Here is a 14,744-nt window from a genome sequence, read left to right as displayed (position 1 = left end):
GGAATGCCACCGGATTTACTTCATGCATTGCTGGAGGAAGGAGCGCGCGAGGTTGCCGCGCAGATAACGCCAAGAGAGGCTCCTGCCACGAGCCCTCGCGAGTCTCAAAGCAGACAAGGGGTCACAGAATTACTTGGTACGGCTCATGAACGCCGATATCCGCTTCGAAATCGGAAAGCTAAGTCGGACTAATGGCGTAAACAGAGCGGAGTTGGGGACTGGTTAAGACTGTGTAATGCTGCAGCTCATAACATTGCTATGTGCTTATGTGTTAAAATATCGGAGTTGCTAGTTAAACCTTTCTGCCATTAAGTGACACTTTTACACAGGATGCAGAACATGCCCGACTTCCTTTCGTTATCTATATATTTTTTGTCTGTGCCGTGATTGTGCTGGAAGTGGGAGCTCCTTTGTAACTGTGGTAAATTTATTTCGTCCAGTTTGGACTAGCAAGGAGAGGCTTGGGTGCTGAGTTTCATGTTTGTCTGTGAAAGAAGATCAGTGCTGCCCCTGGAGACGCCAGTTATGACAGCTGCGGCATATGGTGCAGTGCAGTGGTGTTGTGTGCAGCGAAAAGTGTTTTGTCGGACGGAATGTGCGAGGCGATTCAGAAAAAGAAGGGGAGCTGCCTGGACTCAAATGTTCGGAGAACATCTTCTGGAGGGTGAGCGAGTGTGACGTTCCGTGCGTGAGCTACCAGGGCCCATACCTTCGGCGGAATTTTCTCTGTGCTCAACCGTGAACAATCAACAAGGCCGACAACCTCGCGACGACCATGGGAAGTGGGATGCTTGGAATGCCCCTCCGAGCCTCAGCGGATTAGTGTAGCAGGAATGTCTAGGGCCATTGTCAGCAGTAACTCCGGCGAAATTCCTTGAACGGAAGCGACCACAGCAAAGGCGCCGGCCGGAGGGAAAGCCAGCCCAATTAGGCATGCCTGGCCGTACAAGGACAAGAGAAGAAAGCTGCCGGCGGGAGACAAACGACATTCCAACGACGGATGTCGGGGATGCCGCAGGGCGCCGCCGTGGAAAGGAGGAAGAAAGGAACATTCCAGTCGGGAAGAGGAGATCGGGCGTGGCCGGCGGAGCAGATATAGCTGGCGAGTGCGGACGAAAGGCACGCAGAGGACGAGATCGTTCACGGAAGAGGGTCCTTCAGCGCCGAAGCCGGACGGCGCGCAGCTTCTGCCAGCCACCGACGGATCGCAACTCCGGAGACCATCCATCGCCCCCATGACGGCGTCGCCACGTAAGCTCGGACACCCCAGCCTCTGATGTACCATGTATAATTATTGATTACATCATTTTGTTTAAACTGAGCCATACGGTGTCTTCTTGCCTCTCCGTCCCGTGTGGACCTGCGCGTTATGTGGGGTCGTCACAGTACCCGCGTTTTCGAAATTCTAAAAACTGATATGGATATTACTCACGGTGGGCTGCACGCCTCTCAGCAATTAAGGAGCGTAACAATAAGAGTTAAAAAGTAACTATTCAAAATTAGTTAACCAGCTTGCTAGTTCGCCCTTAGCCGTATTCCGATGTACTCCACCACTGACAATGCTCTGCCGAAAAAAGCGCTCTTCAAACTCAAAAAGCCTACTTTTAAAAATTGTGTAAACTCTTAGGTGAAGCACCATATATATATATATATATATATATATATATATATATATATATATATATATATATATATATATATATATATATATATATATATATATATATATATATATGTATATATATATATGTATATATATATATACACGAGCAGAATGTATGAAGACATTTGTAGCTTAGTACAATTTAATGACGTTCCGGCCGCGGGACCGGTCTTCCTGTAGCCCTTCATGGACGAAGGCCGGTCCCGCGGCCGAAACATCATTAAACTGTTCTAAGCTACAAACCTTTTCATATTTCATGTATCCTTCGCGTATCTCTCTCTCTCTCTCTCTCTCTGTATATATATATATATATATATATATAGAGCACCGGACGCGTAATTCGGAGGTCGTGGGTTCGGATCCCACCGGCGGCATGTGGTTGTTTTTTCTTCTGCTTTTGTAATGAATTAGCTTTAAGCGATAACATATTCAGTAATATTCTAAATTGATCAACACCACAAAATAAATAAATTTAAAAAAAAATAAAAAAAAATCCCCTGTGCCCTTTGGTGTCTGTGGCTGTTGGCTTCTGTCATATTTATAACGAGCCCCTCTTCCCCTTCCCTTGTTTGCTTATATATATATATATATATATATATATATATATATATATATACAGAAACGCTTTATTTAGGTAAACATTTATTGCGAGTAGACGTTTCGGACAGAGTCTGTCCTTTTTCAAGACTGAAGTTCTTGGGTTGGCATCTGTACAGGTGTCCGCCACATGGACCAAAACAGCAAGTAAACCATGCGGGAGAGAAGAACAGCTCAAAAGAAAAAAAATTTAAAAAAAAACTGGAGAGGAAGCGGGGAGAACAAGTGTCGTCGCCCGCCACCCACGTCTGGGATCGCGGGGAGAAAAGAAAGACGGGAAAAAAAGTGCGGGAGGGAAGAATGGACGGTGGCCTGGGTCGCAATGTAGCGGCAGCGAGTAAAGTGCATGGAAACAGACAGTGGCCGAAGCACAGAATAGATTTGAGACGCACTCACTTGTTGATGACGTAAGCGAGTAAACAAAATAAAACCAAACAAATGTGGAAAGCGCGGGGTACTTCCCCTTATGGAATTCCTTCGGCACGATGAATCAAGGCGGGCAGAGTGGAATTTAACTAAACACACGTGGGCTGTAGATGCGCACAAATGCACACACCCACAAAAAAAAAGCCAGACACGTAGGCGACTTTGGGGAAGAAAGTCGCGTGGGGCCACTATGAATGGCGGTAGTGCTTAATAAGCGACGGTTCTTTGCGCCGCGCTCGTCAAGATAGTCGAACTGGGGAAGGGAAGAGTGCGTTGTGGGATGAGTACATCTGTGTAAGCGTGTGGGGGGAAGCTTGGAAAGGATTCGAAAGGGGAGGAACGGTCGAGGCATGTCAAGCCGGGACTCAGGAGGTCAGCACTGGCTTTGCAAGAGGCGGATTGAAGACGAAACGCCCAGGCTTTCGTTAATGCCGTGAGCAATTGTTCCCAACTAATAAATGAAGTACGACTCGCGTTGCTGCCGTTCCCGGGTGTTGTGGAACCCACTCTGTAAGTCTGTTAATTTAAATGCGTCAAATAGGTGTTTTTTCTCATTGCTCTGTTTAGACAAGGGGAGGTTGGGTAGAGACAGCGCCATCTTGAATTCTCAAGGCCTGCGCGCTTTCCTTTCCCCCCGCTCTGACGTCAGCCACTTTGACCGCTGACCCCTCCGCATTCCTCCGACACTGAGACGCCTCCTTTCTTCCCTCAACCAGTTCTGCACCCTTCCGTAGTCGTGTAGCCGGACATGTCAGCGTGCGCTGCTGCGTTTTATTGCTGTTGCGTTCGTGAGTGCTGGCTAGGAAATTGCTTGTCATCGTGATACCTAAATCTTTGCGTGTCGTGACCTGCTGTTGAAGCAATGGGTCGCTGCTGCGTGCCCAACTGTAGAGGAAACTATGACAACGGGCCAAAAGTGCGTGTGTTTTCGTTCCCAAAAGACTCCCGTACACTCTTAGAACTAAAGGAGTGCAGAGGAGTGCCCAGAACACACTTTGAAGGAGTATTCGCTTGTCCCATATTCCACTCCTTTTTCCAGAATAAAATTACTCCCTCTGGACAAAGAGTGATCCAACACCTACTCAAGGAGTACTGTACTACTCCTGCAATAGAGTACAGGCACTCCTCCGAGGGAGTAAAGCTACCACATTGAAACAGCATCCTACTACTCTTTCAGGTAGAGTTCCAGGACTCCGTTTGTTAGAGTGACTATACTCCTTCAGGGAGTATCAGCCCAGATCTTATTTTACTCCTTCAAAAGGAGTTTCACGTGTTTTCAATGTATCCTACTAATTTTCTTATTTCACATATTCTTCAGAGCAAGTTGGTCATGTTTTGCAGGATCCACCTGCGCTACATCTACAAAAGAGTAATGAGCAAAAGGGATTATAATCTTTGAGTAGAATAATTTTTGCTCATACTACTACTTTATGGCTACACTACAGTTTGCACATTAGTATGGTGCTCTGTCTGCGTTGGGAATAACAATGGTTCAAGAAAAAATGACACAAATGTACAACACTGATAACTTTTATTTCTCAAGTCATTGCTGTGATTGCTGTGGCTGCCCAAAACACGCTCGGGAGGCGCTCGCTAGGATCAAGCCCCATTAGTGTCTCAAGCAGCAGACAAACCCGCTTTGTTTTTGGGGTGTACTTGACATTAAATGCCAAGAACACTGCCAAAAGCAAAGTAAACCCATCTACCAAATCCACCGCAGTGAGCTGTAAGCGCTCAAAAGAAACTAAGATGCTGGATGATGCCGTAGCTTGCTCGGCTGAGTGAAGGAGCTTTGGCTATGCGTGCATTTCTCCGGGTGCCTGCAAACATGAATGAAAATAATGCAAGTAAGAGTCAATTCCAATGCCCTTTTCATACTATCCTGCATATAACCCCATGGAAAAAAAGAAAGAATGCAACTAGAATGTACTGATCGTGTGTGTCATGTCGCCACTAGTGTGTACCTATATTGTGACCAAGTGCAGACACCTTTCATTGCAAACCTTCATTCAGAGCTACAATTTTATTAAGCCCAATACAATTATCACTATCCTAGTCCTTTCAAAAGCTGTGTGCATGTAAAACAAGCACATATTTGCCAAATGAAAATTTTAACATGAGCAAGCTCTTCTGCAAGTATCATGATCAGCCTGACTACGCCCACTGCAAGGCAAAGGCCTCTCCCATGTTCTCCAATTAACCCTGTCCTTCGCCAGCTATGTCCACCGTGTTCCTGCAAACCTCCACCCATGGAACTTTTTGCTGCTTCCTGCTACGCTTGCCTTCTCTTGGAATCCACTCCGTTACCCTTAAGGACCAGCGATTATCTTGCCTTCGTCTTACATGCCCTACCCAAGCACCCTTTTTTCTCCTGATTTCGACTAGGATGTCTTCAACCCGCGTTTGTTCCCTCACCCACTCCGCCCGCTTCCGATCTCTTAACGTTACGCCTATCATTTTTATTTCCATAACTCGTTGCGTTGTCCTTAACTTAAGCTGAACCCTCTTCGTTAGCCTCCACGTTTCTGCCCCATAGGTGAATACCGGTAGGATACAGCTGTTGTATACTTTTCACTTGAGGGGTATTGAAAAACTGCCATTCATGATCTGAGAGAACCTGCCATATGCACTCCACCCCATTCATATTCCTCTAGTTATTACCCTTCATGATCCGGATCAGCGGTCACTACCTGCTCTAAGTAAATGTATTCCCTTATCACTTCCAGTCATTTTTAAAACCACACCTATTGTGCTTGACGGTTTCTTGTCACATAATACATTGTGCAGTTTAAAATATAAGGTAACCTTGAATCGGGAAAACACCTAAACCAATGACAGTTTTCTTGCTGAAGAGAAATGGCTGTTGCAATTCCTGTTTCTCAGATACCATTAACTGAATTTCATGCTCTAAAATAGTGAAGGAAAAATTCAAAATTTTTCATCTCAAAGAGGCAGACAACAAATTTCAGTTTGGTTTGGGTTGGTTTATGGGGTTTAACGTCCCAAAGCGACCCAGGCTATGAGAGACGAACTTGCTTTGGGGCTAGTTGGTTCATGATTGAAGTTCAGAATGGCGCAAAAGACACACACACAGGAAAAAAGGGGATGACACAAAGAGCGCCTACTACCAACTGAATTTATTTCGGAAACACCCTCTTTTATAAGGCAAGACATATCAAACACGAACCGGAAGCAGAAAAAACACATATTCATGGTTTGATTTCACATTTTGAAACACCATCGGCAGAAAAGAAAAAGCCACAAGAACAAAAAACAGAATCTAGAACTACACGTGCCCGTCTAAGAAACCCAGCTCCTGGCGGCATAGTTTAATCGATGAAGTGCTAATGCACGTGGACCCAGCTTTCTGTATATGGTATGCTTCTATAATCTCTCTTTCAAATCGCTCCTTGCCTCTGCCGATAAACGTTGCCTGTTCCAGCATCGGTCCGCAATCTCTGCACTCCCTACAGTGATCCGGCAGGTTGCCCCTGTCATTGTTTTTAATTGTTCTTCTGTGCTCGCTAGCTCTCTCATTGAAACACCGGCCAGTCTGGCCAATGTAGGCGGATCCACAGCTGAGCGGTATGCGATACACGACTTCGGACTTGCATTCAGTGAACCGTATCTGATGTTTGATAGCGCATCTTCGGGGTCGTCTGTTCATCATGGAGCAAATTTTTGCAAGTTTGCATGGTGCTGAAAACAACACATTTACACCATATCGACCCCCTACCTTCTTGATATTGTGCGCTATCTTATGCATGTACGGAATTACCACCACAGGCCTCTTGTCTTCCTGCTTGCTTTGCGTATCACCGCTAGAAGTGACCTTGATTCTTTGTAGCAGAGATTCACATATCGCTGTTATCATCATACACGGGTAGCCAGCGCTACCCAGTCTCACTAGCTGCTTGTCAAAGCCGGCCTGCACACAATGATCGCAGGATTTCGAGAGAGCTGCGTGTAGGCACGTGATGGCAATGCTGCGTTTGACCAGTTTGGAGTGGGCACTGCTGAACGGCATGAGGCTTTTCTTAGAACGGGGGTTGTACACCCAACACACATGGTCTTTTTTAGAAAAATCAAACAGAATGTCCAGGAACTGGATTTTACCCTCTTGAGGCAGTTCCCAAGTAAAGGTAAGGCCTTGAGAACTGTCTCTAAAAATGTTAAGAACATCAGCAACAGCATTGTCAAAGATATCTTTGACGAGCATTAGCACTTCATCGATTAAACTATGCCGCCAGGAGCTGGGTTTCTTAGACGGGCACGTGTAGTTCTAGATTCTGTTTTTTGTTCTTGTGGCTTTTTCTTTTCTGCCGATGGTGTTTCAAAATGTGAAATCAAACCATGAATATGTGTTTTTTCTGCTTCCGGTTCGTGTTTGATATGTCTTGCCTTATAAAAGAGGGTGTTTCCGAAATAAATTCAGTTGGTAGTAGGCGCTCTTTGTGTCATCCCCTTTTTTCCTGTGTGTGTGTCTTTTGCGCCATTCTGAACTTCAACTATGAGAGACGCCGTAGTGAAGGGCTCCGGAAATTTCGACCACCTGGGGTTCTTTAACGTGCACTGACATCGCACAGTACACGGGCCTCTAGAATTTCTCCTCCAAAGAAATTCCAGCCGCCGCGGCCGGGATCGAACCCGCGTCTTTTGGGTCAGCAGCCGAGCAAATTTCAGTTGCACATTTTTTTTTAATGATGCATAAGGGATTACTATGCACGGATAACCACACAGTATTTGCCTATGACTGCTAAATAATTTGTAATTAAATATCTTCTCTCTCCTGCTTCACTTTTAAAAACTGAGCAATGGCATCAAAGGTCAGTATAAGCCAAGGGAGGCATGAGGAAAACTGCAATATAATTGCGGCTTCGTCATTCATTGTGATTCCGACTCTTAAGGCAGGCTGGCTTTAGCATTGTAACTAATTAAAATGATGAAGTAGCGATATCGTAGCTTTTTTGTGCCTTCCATAACCTATACTGAACACTGATGTCATAGCAATTGCTATGCTATTGAAACAGGGAAGAAAAGAAATCTGGTTGTAATTATTTAGCGATTGGAGACGAATACTATTCAACAATTCTATGTATACGAATGCCCAGCACGTCGCTACAAAGAACACACATAACCAAAAATTTGGTGTTTATACTCATTTAAGATAATACTACTTCCCACGCAAGAACACGACAGCCATGTGTAAACTTTTTGCTTTCATAGTAATAAAATCTATCCAACGACAAGTTAGGCACAGCATGTCTGCTCTTTATAAATATGCAATACTGACAATGTTTGACACTAGCATTTGGCATGAACGAGATAACTGTGATTACTTCGCACATTACGTGCCAGTCCATACTATTATGCACAATTTAGATTTGCAAATGTAATGTGTAATTCTCTATGACTGCCACGTTAGTGCACTGCAAACCAATGAAGTTGTCTTGCATTTGCAATGTTCTCACTACTTTCATGCAACACTGATCACTTCAGTATATCTGCATCATTCTGTTAGACGGCCACGGGATAGCTAGAATTAAGGCTATTTTATGTGATGGAAACCATTGACTGGACAACAAAGAAGAAAAGCCTCAACTACTGTCCTGGTGCTGGGACGTCTAATAAGAGCTCAGAAAGACTCGGTTTCAATACGCCAGACCCTCCGCATAACATTACCCTGTGCGAAAATACCCCACCCCACCCTAGCTTAATTTCTGTCCACATGCACCAAGGCTCACTGCACCTGTTATAAATATTGCCCTAAATATTGCAATCAAGCTGCCCGTGTATGCATAGGCTATCTGTGCATGGAGAAAGAAAGAAGTTGTTAGGAATGTTTCACACCAAAAACAGAAAAAAAGGCAGCCTGTTTCTCAGAAACAGCTAAGAGCATGAAATGGTGTGTCCAAAAAGATTAGGCTGCTTTGTACTTATTTATGACAACGAGAACTGTCAGAGCTGCGCTTTCAAAAATTCAGGAGCTTTGTGCACAAACGTAGCTTCCGTATGCACGTCTTGCAGCACCAACGCTTCCGAATTGAAACGACCGATGAATATGCACAGGAAAAAGCAAATAGAGAGCGCTTGAATTTAAAAGAAAAGCTACCTTGCACAATCAGAAATTTCGCGACAGAACCTTCCAAACAGTGACGTGTACTGGTTGCGGTATACCGAATATATACCTAGCAAATAAGTGTGCGCTTTGTTCACGAGCGGGATTCTGTGGCGGCAATGCTACAGCTCCAATTCCGAAAACCTAACGCTGCAAAAATTGAGTTTTCAAAATACGTGCGAATGCACGATACACTTTTGCACGCATTTAGAACTTTCAGTAGTAAAACACAGACAACGAATCTTGTGTATGCGTCTTCCTTGGCTGGTAAAAAAATTCTTCTATAAGTCTCCAGTTTGCCTGTGTACTCCACAAATTCTAGGATCCCTGTCCGCTACATGTCAAATTTCACTGAAGCGAAAGTAATACAACCGACAGCTGATGATCTGCTAGGGCAACAGGATTTCAAAAGTTCGAGAAGGGCAGTGGGAGTCCAATCTAGGTGGAGTAGTGAAATTTGACTAGTAACAGACAGGGATCCTCCAATCTGTGGAGGAAGCCGGCAAATTGGAGACTTACGGAGGAATTTTTTTACCCGCCAAGGAACACGCATACACAAGAGAGAGAGAACCACAGAGGACTACGGCTTTTACCAGCCCTTGTCCTGTGCGGTTCTCTCTTGTGTATGCGTCTTTTTTGGCTGGTAAAAAAATTCTTCCATAAGTCTCCAATTTACCTGTGTCCTCAACAAACCGCAGGATCCCTGTCCACTACTAGTCAAATATTTCAACTCCACCTGGCTTGGACTCCCACCGCCCTTCTCTGTGGAGAAAGGGTGACAGCAGCTGGCAAAGGACAAGGTTAACTGCAGATCAACTGGGGAAGCATTATCCTGCACTGATTTTGACGGCAGGTTCACAAGACAAACAAAATCAACTCGAGGAGCGGGGTGCACATCATGCGACTGAATGTCAATGGCCAGTGAAAATGGCACCAGCACTGTGGAATGCACATGCAGAAAACGAGACGCATTTTTTTGTCAACTTTGAGTAGCAGTCTACTGCACTTTTAAAGATCAAAGCTCTCAAGTATGGCAACACTGGCACTTTTTGTTTTACTGGGGTGAGGGTCGTCGCGAGGGTTGAAGTACATATTTCTTTTCGATCCACTGTGTTAATTGCGAGCTATGTTTACCTAATAGGGGCTGGGCATCTAACATCACCGTTATTTCTTTGCAGCAGTTAAAACAATACAGCATACATTTTATAACATGCTTAACGAATTTTTGGGAGCAGCATGCTTTTACCCTTCTACTATTTGTTGCTACTGAATCAGTTTGGCGTTGACAAAAGATCTGTAATAAGGAGTAATTACTCATTGACATCCACTCGAGCACAGCCAAATCGCTACAAAGGAAAGCTATACAGCTTTCACAGAAACTTCGTAGTTAAAGAAAGATTCGTCCTGGTCCGGTGTTCGAGCTCAGAACCACCACTTCACTGGAGCAGTCGCTCTACCAATTTGTCCAACCTGGACGGCAAGCTTATGGTAGGGCGAGAGCGAAGTGATCAATAACTCGAGTGGGAACTGTGTTGGTCCAATGTTTTAGGACCCCTAAAACATTGGACAAACTCAGTTCCCGCTTCATGTTACCTCTAAAACATTGGACAAACTGAGTTCCCGCTTCATGTTACAATACTGAGTGACATTTTGGTCTATACACCAGAAATACCGGTAAAGCATCATGATAGAACACAATGTTTTTTTAAAGGGATAAAGGAATATGTTCGCCCTTTCAGAGGGCACATATGCATAAGAGGCAACATGTGTGAAATAGTCACTGCACCTGAAGCAGTGTAAACTCCATTATGTTAACAGCAGCAGTCAAAAGCTTCATGAGCGACTATTTCATACAGATCATGCAATTACATTCATGTAATTCAGGATCAGATTCATGTGATTATACAGGGAGGTACTGCTGCTAAGTGCACGTAGAGCTCTGCATGCATTTCTAAACCCGGCTGTGAGCCTATGTCTACGAAATTTTTCTAAATAGGCAGGTAAGGTATGCATCACTGGAAAACAATACCTACCACAAACAGCTGAGGAGAGATAGCACAGCCAAAAGCTGGAAGCACGAATGGCCCAGTAGATACTGGCAGCTGGCAACTGCAAATAAATATGTCAGAGCAACTGTTGTCAGTGGCCGTAACAATGTCATGAATGACAAGAGAAGAAATTGTGTACTGCTTCATAAATTAGAATAAGGTATTCACATAGGAACACAAAAAGCAATGAGATGGCCCATGACAAAAGAAATGAACAGATTGTATGTGATGCACCGATATACATTTTTTCAGTAGATTTACATGACTGTCACAACCGCATAGAAAGATGAGCAGGCTGGAATACCACTATTTTTATGCATGATGAAAAGAGCGTAACTATTCGAATATAGCATGCACAGGATTTAATTATTACTACTAGGGTGCCTTGGAGCAGCACCGAAGGTATTTTTAAATTGAACGTAGCGACCAGTAGACCCGTCTGCTTTGCACAAATGACGAGAGGATGGAAAAGGCATGCATTCATTAGCAAGAAGCACGATATCTCACATCACAGCATGAAACGAAAATTGGTATTGCATTTAACAAATCTGCACAGAAATAAAAACTGCCTAGTGGCAATGCAAGTAAAAGCAAGGGAAAAAAATACCGAAGAAAACTGGTGAGTGTGGTGCAGGGAGGTCTGTGGGTAGGGTCTCGTGCCTGGGAATAGTTCCGAGCGCGGAGAATCGCCGGCAGCACAGCTGGTGGCAGTCAACCAAGAATAAATAAGAGAAAGTGAAAATCAATAACAAACCATCACCGATATAGCGAACGACTTGAAAGCGGGCCGCACAAACGAGGGATATAGCAAAAAGCTTGAAATCCTAAATAAGTGCGCAGTTGCATTCCAAACAGTTCTCAAAATCTGAAGGCGAGGAAGCATCGACACCTACACCTCAGGGCAGACGCAAGAACGATCTAACTTTGACATAATACTGTGTCAAATTCTGTTCCATGGGGAAGCACAGATAAAAATTTACAAATGACTAGGCAAGGGATATGCCCCAGCCTTTTACACGCGATCATTGTCCCCGAAAAAATTGTATGACAAATATTAAGGCGTAAGCACTAATCCGACGAGTACACACACTGAGCACTGTCTGTTGGCAGCTGGCCTAGCACGAGTGCTCTGTCGCGCGGCACTGCCGCTCATCGTCATCTTCTAAGTAGCACAAATCAATCCGACGGTCACCAGCCGCGAGGCAACTCGACCGTTGTCAGTTCCCTTGTCTGTCCGCAGCTGGCCTAGCAAGAGCGCTCTCTAACGTGGCACTGCACGCTCATCATCCTCTCCTACGTAGCACAAATCTATGCTATTGGAATGTAGTAAACATTGTCTGTTGTTTTTCGCAGCACTAGCAAGCGACCGCATAACTCTGTTGTTATAACTGGTGGCCGCGGCCGACAGCGCGCCTGAATACGTAGTGCGCGGGCCGCGGGCCAACGGACCGTCGTGTGAATCGGCCTTAACGCATTATAGCTGAGGCAACCGCACGCAGACTGCCTGCACTGCCATCCCTATATAGGCGCACACTAATAACGCGTGCGAATAGAGATCAGAAGTAAAGAAACGTACACGGGACTCACCGTTCAGACGGCTCATCAAGGCTTAGCAAAACCGCACATTCTTCTTCGTTGCCTCTCCAGATGACAAGAAGTCGTAGCGCTACCTTTCTTCACGGCTTTACCCGTTCAAAATCACCAGTGTTGACAGGGCGTAATTCTCGTCGTTGGTTTCCAAAACACACTTGTGTTCTTCATACACGTCCACCGCACGAGCACTCAAACAATGCTACGAAAACCCAAATAACACAAAACGTGACGACGGCTGCAGTTTTGCTTCGTTGAAAAAACCTACAAATGCGCTTTTTGTATTACTAATATTTGAATTGTGTTCGCAACAAAAACAAATTATATTTTTTCATTTTATTTCTTTATTAAATGCGAATACCAAAGCGCTTTTAGATACTTTTGCTGACATGTCGTTTGTAGAAGCTGCGATCCTGTGATCCCATCCCCGGGTGTCCTAGCAGACGACGGCGCAGACGACGCTGTTGACGGAATGCAATTTCGATTGACGGCAGCGAAAATCCCTTAAATGCGACAAAAAACGCAAAGAAACGCACCGTATCGCAAACTGGTCCATATCAAGGATATGTTCGACGCGAGCGGTAGGACAAAGAGCTGCTGCGATGCATTACTCAACGCGACACTGGCATGCTCGACGGAGATCTACATGAAACAGAGCTTAAATGTGACCCGTACAAGCGGATTACTGTGATATCAACTGCGTTACGGAACTACGACGATACTTGCTTCACACTTTAGCTTATATGCAACAGCGGCCCGCACTCGCCGCATCCTGTTCGAGTGTACTTTCACTATCAAGAGCCCACATGCATGGAAGCCGACAGAAGCAACTGTCTTTTCGAGTTCAGATTGTTCCGAGAAATACGAGCAGCTTACTTTAGCACGTACTCGAATTTAAGTTCTCAGCCTGTGTGTCACGTACGGTGACGATGGCGTCGAGGACGAGCTTAAGAATCGCCTTAACGTGGCCGCAACGCAGCCGGTATCCCAAGCATTCGTGCGCTAATTGTTGTTCACCTGTACTGCGAACGTGCGCTCAGTCGCAGGCCAGCCGCTAGCTGCTCGATTTACCAGCCTTGCGAGTACAATTCGCAAGTTTCTGAGCCAATCTGTGAGTGAGCCGAGCTTTCAGCAATGACGCTGCTCGCGAGCGCGCCGCGCGACGAGCTTCGGCCTGCTCCCTGGCTGCCGTATTCGTAGCTAAGCCTAGGAGGTTTCACTTCGATGCCAGAGCTGAGAGCGCTTCGAAACTGGCTAGCGCTGAGGTGCTACTCTTTGCATTGTAAGTACGTTTTATTGTGAACTATGTCTCGTAGTGATATGCTCGGGTCGACCCGAACGGTGATGATGGCGTCGAGGACGAGCTTAAGAATCGCCGCAACGCAGCCGATATTCCATGCATACATGTGTGCTAAATTTGTTCACCTGTGCTGCAAACGTGGGCATAAAGGCTCGCTCAATCGCAGGCCAGTCGCTGCTCGATTTTCCAGCCTTGCGTGCGCGATTCGCAAGCTACGGAGCGAATCATTGAGCGAGCCGAGCTTTCGGCAACGACGCCGCCCGCGGTCGCGCCGGGCGACGAACTGTGCGCTGCTCGCTGGCTGCCCTTGTCGTCGCTAAACCTAGCCGATTTCACATAGATGCTGTAGCTGAATGCGCTTCGAAACTGGCCAGCACTTAGGTGCTACCCTCGGCACCGTTTTACTCTGAACCCCGCGTCATAGGGAAATAAATATATGCTCGGTTTCCGCGACCCCTTCAGGAGCGGAGCTATAGCAGAGGCCAGGCGAACTCCAGAGCAGCAGCAAAGCGGCTATGGGAGGAAATTTGTATGGCTGTTATCGCTTCTACCAACAACTCGACATTGGCTAATGATACTCTATCCCAGAGCTTTGGTCGTGAACAAACAATACCAGTGCATTTTTCTGACGCCGGCATCCAGGCTGGCAGGCCGGCCCCGAGAAGCTAGCGCGCCCTTACGAATGTATGGCCGTAAGGGCGGAGGAGTAAAACAAGCACTGAACTCCCTTGAAGTACGCAGGAGTGGAAATGCCATTTTACTCTTTTGTCAAGAGGAGTGAACAGGACCTTTCACTCTTTCTCGTTTGTAGAGAGAGTAGATTGAGACCTGCAGGAGTAGCGAGGCTCTTTTACTCTTAATGGAGGAGTAGCAGTTCTTAGAGTGTAGGATTACGTGGGAGCGTGCTGTTCGCCGCGACGACGTCGACATACGGACTGGGCGAGATTCTAAGGTACTGTACGTTGTGTCTGCGCATCGAAGCAATCGTTGAAGTCTAATAAT

At 45.7% G+C, this 14,744-nt stretch overlaps 1 long non-coding RNA gene across 1 annotated transcript; it reads right to left on the bottom strand.

Annotated features, from left to right (window-relative positions):
• Positions 1–4,198: 4,198 nt before the first annotated feature.
• Positions 4,199–12,676, bottom strand: LOC149357527 (uncharacterized). Its single transcript, XR_016289908.1, has 4 exons — positions 12,440–12,676; positions 11,460–11,553; positions 10,838–10,913; positions 4,199–4,506 (listed from the first exon to the last, which is right to left on the bottom strand). It is a non-coding gene; the product is annotated as an uncharacterized LOC149357527 (long non-coding RNA).
• Between the last annotated feature and the right edge of the window lie 2,068 nt (positions 12,677–14,744).

The sequence above is a fragment of the Amblyomma mixtum genome, chromosome 3 (assembly GCF_055824585.1).
Source record: "Amblyomma mixtum isolate Tamu chromosome 3, ASM5582458v1, whole genome shotgun sequence".
Taxonomy (NCBI): domain Eukaryota; kingdom Metazoa; phylum Arthropoda; class Arachnida; order Ixodida; family Ixodidae; genus Amblyomma; species Amblyomma mixtum.
This window is presented reverse-complemented; position numbering and strand designations above follow the sequence as displayed.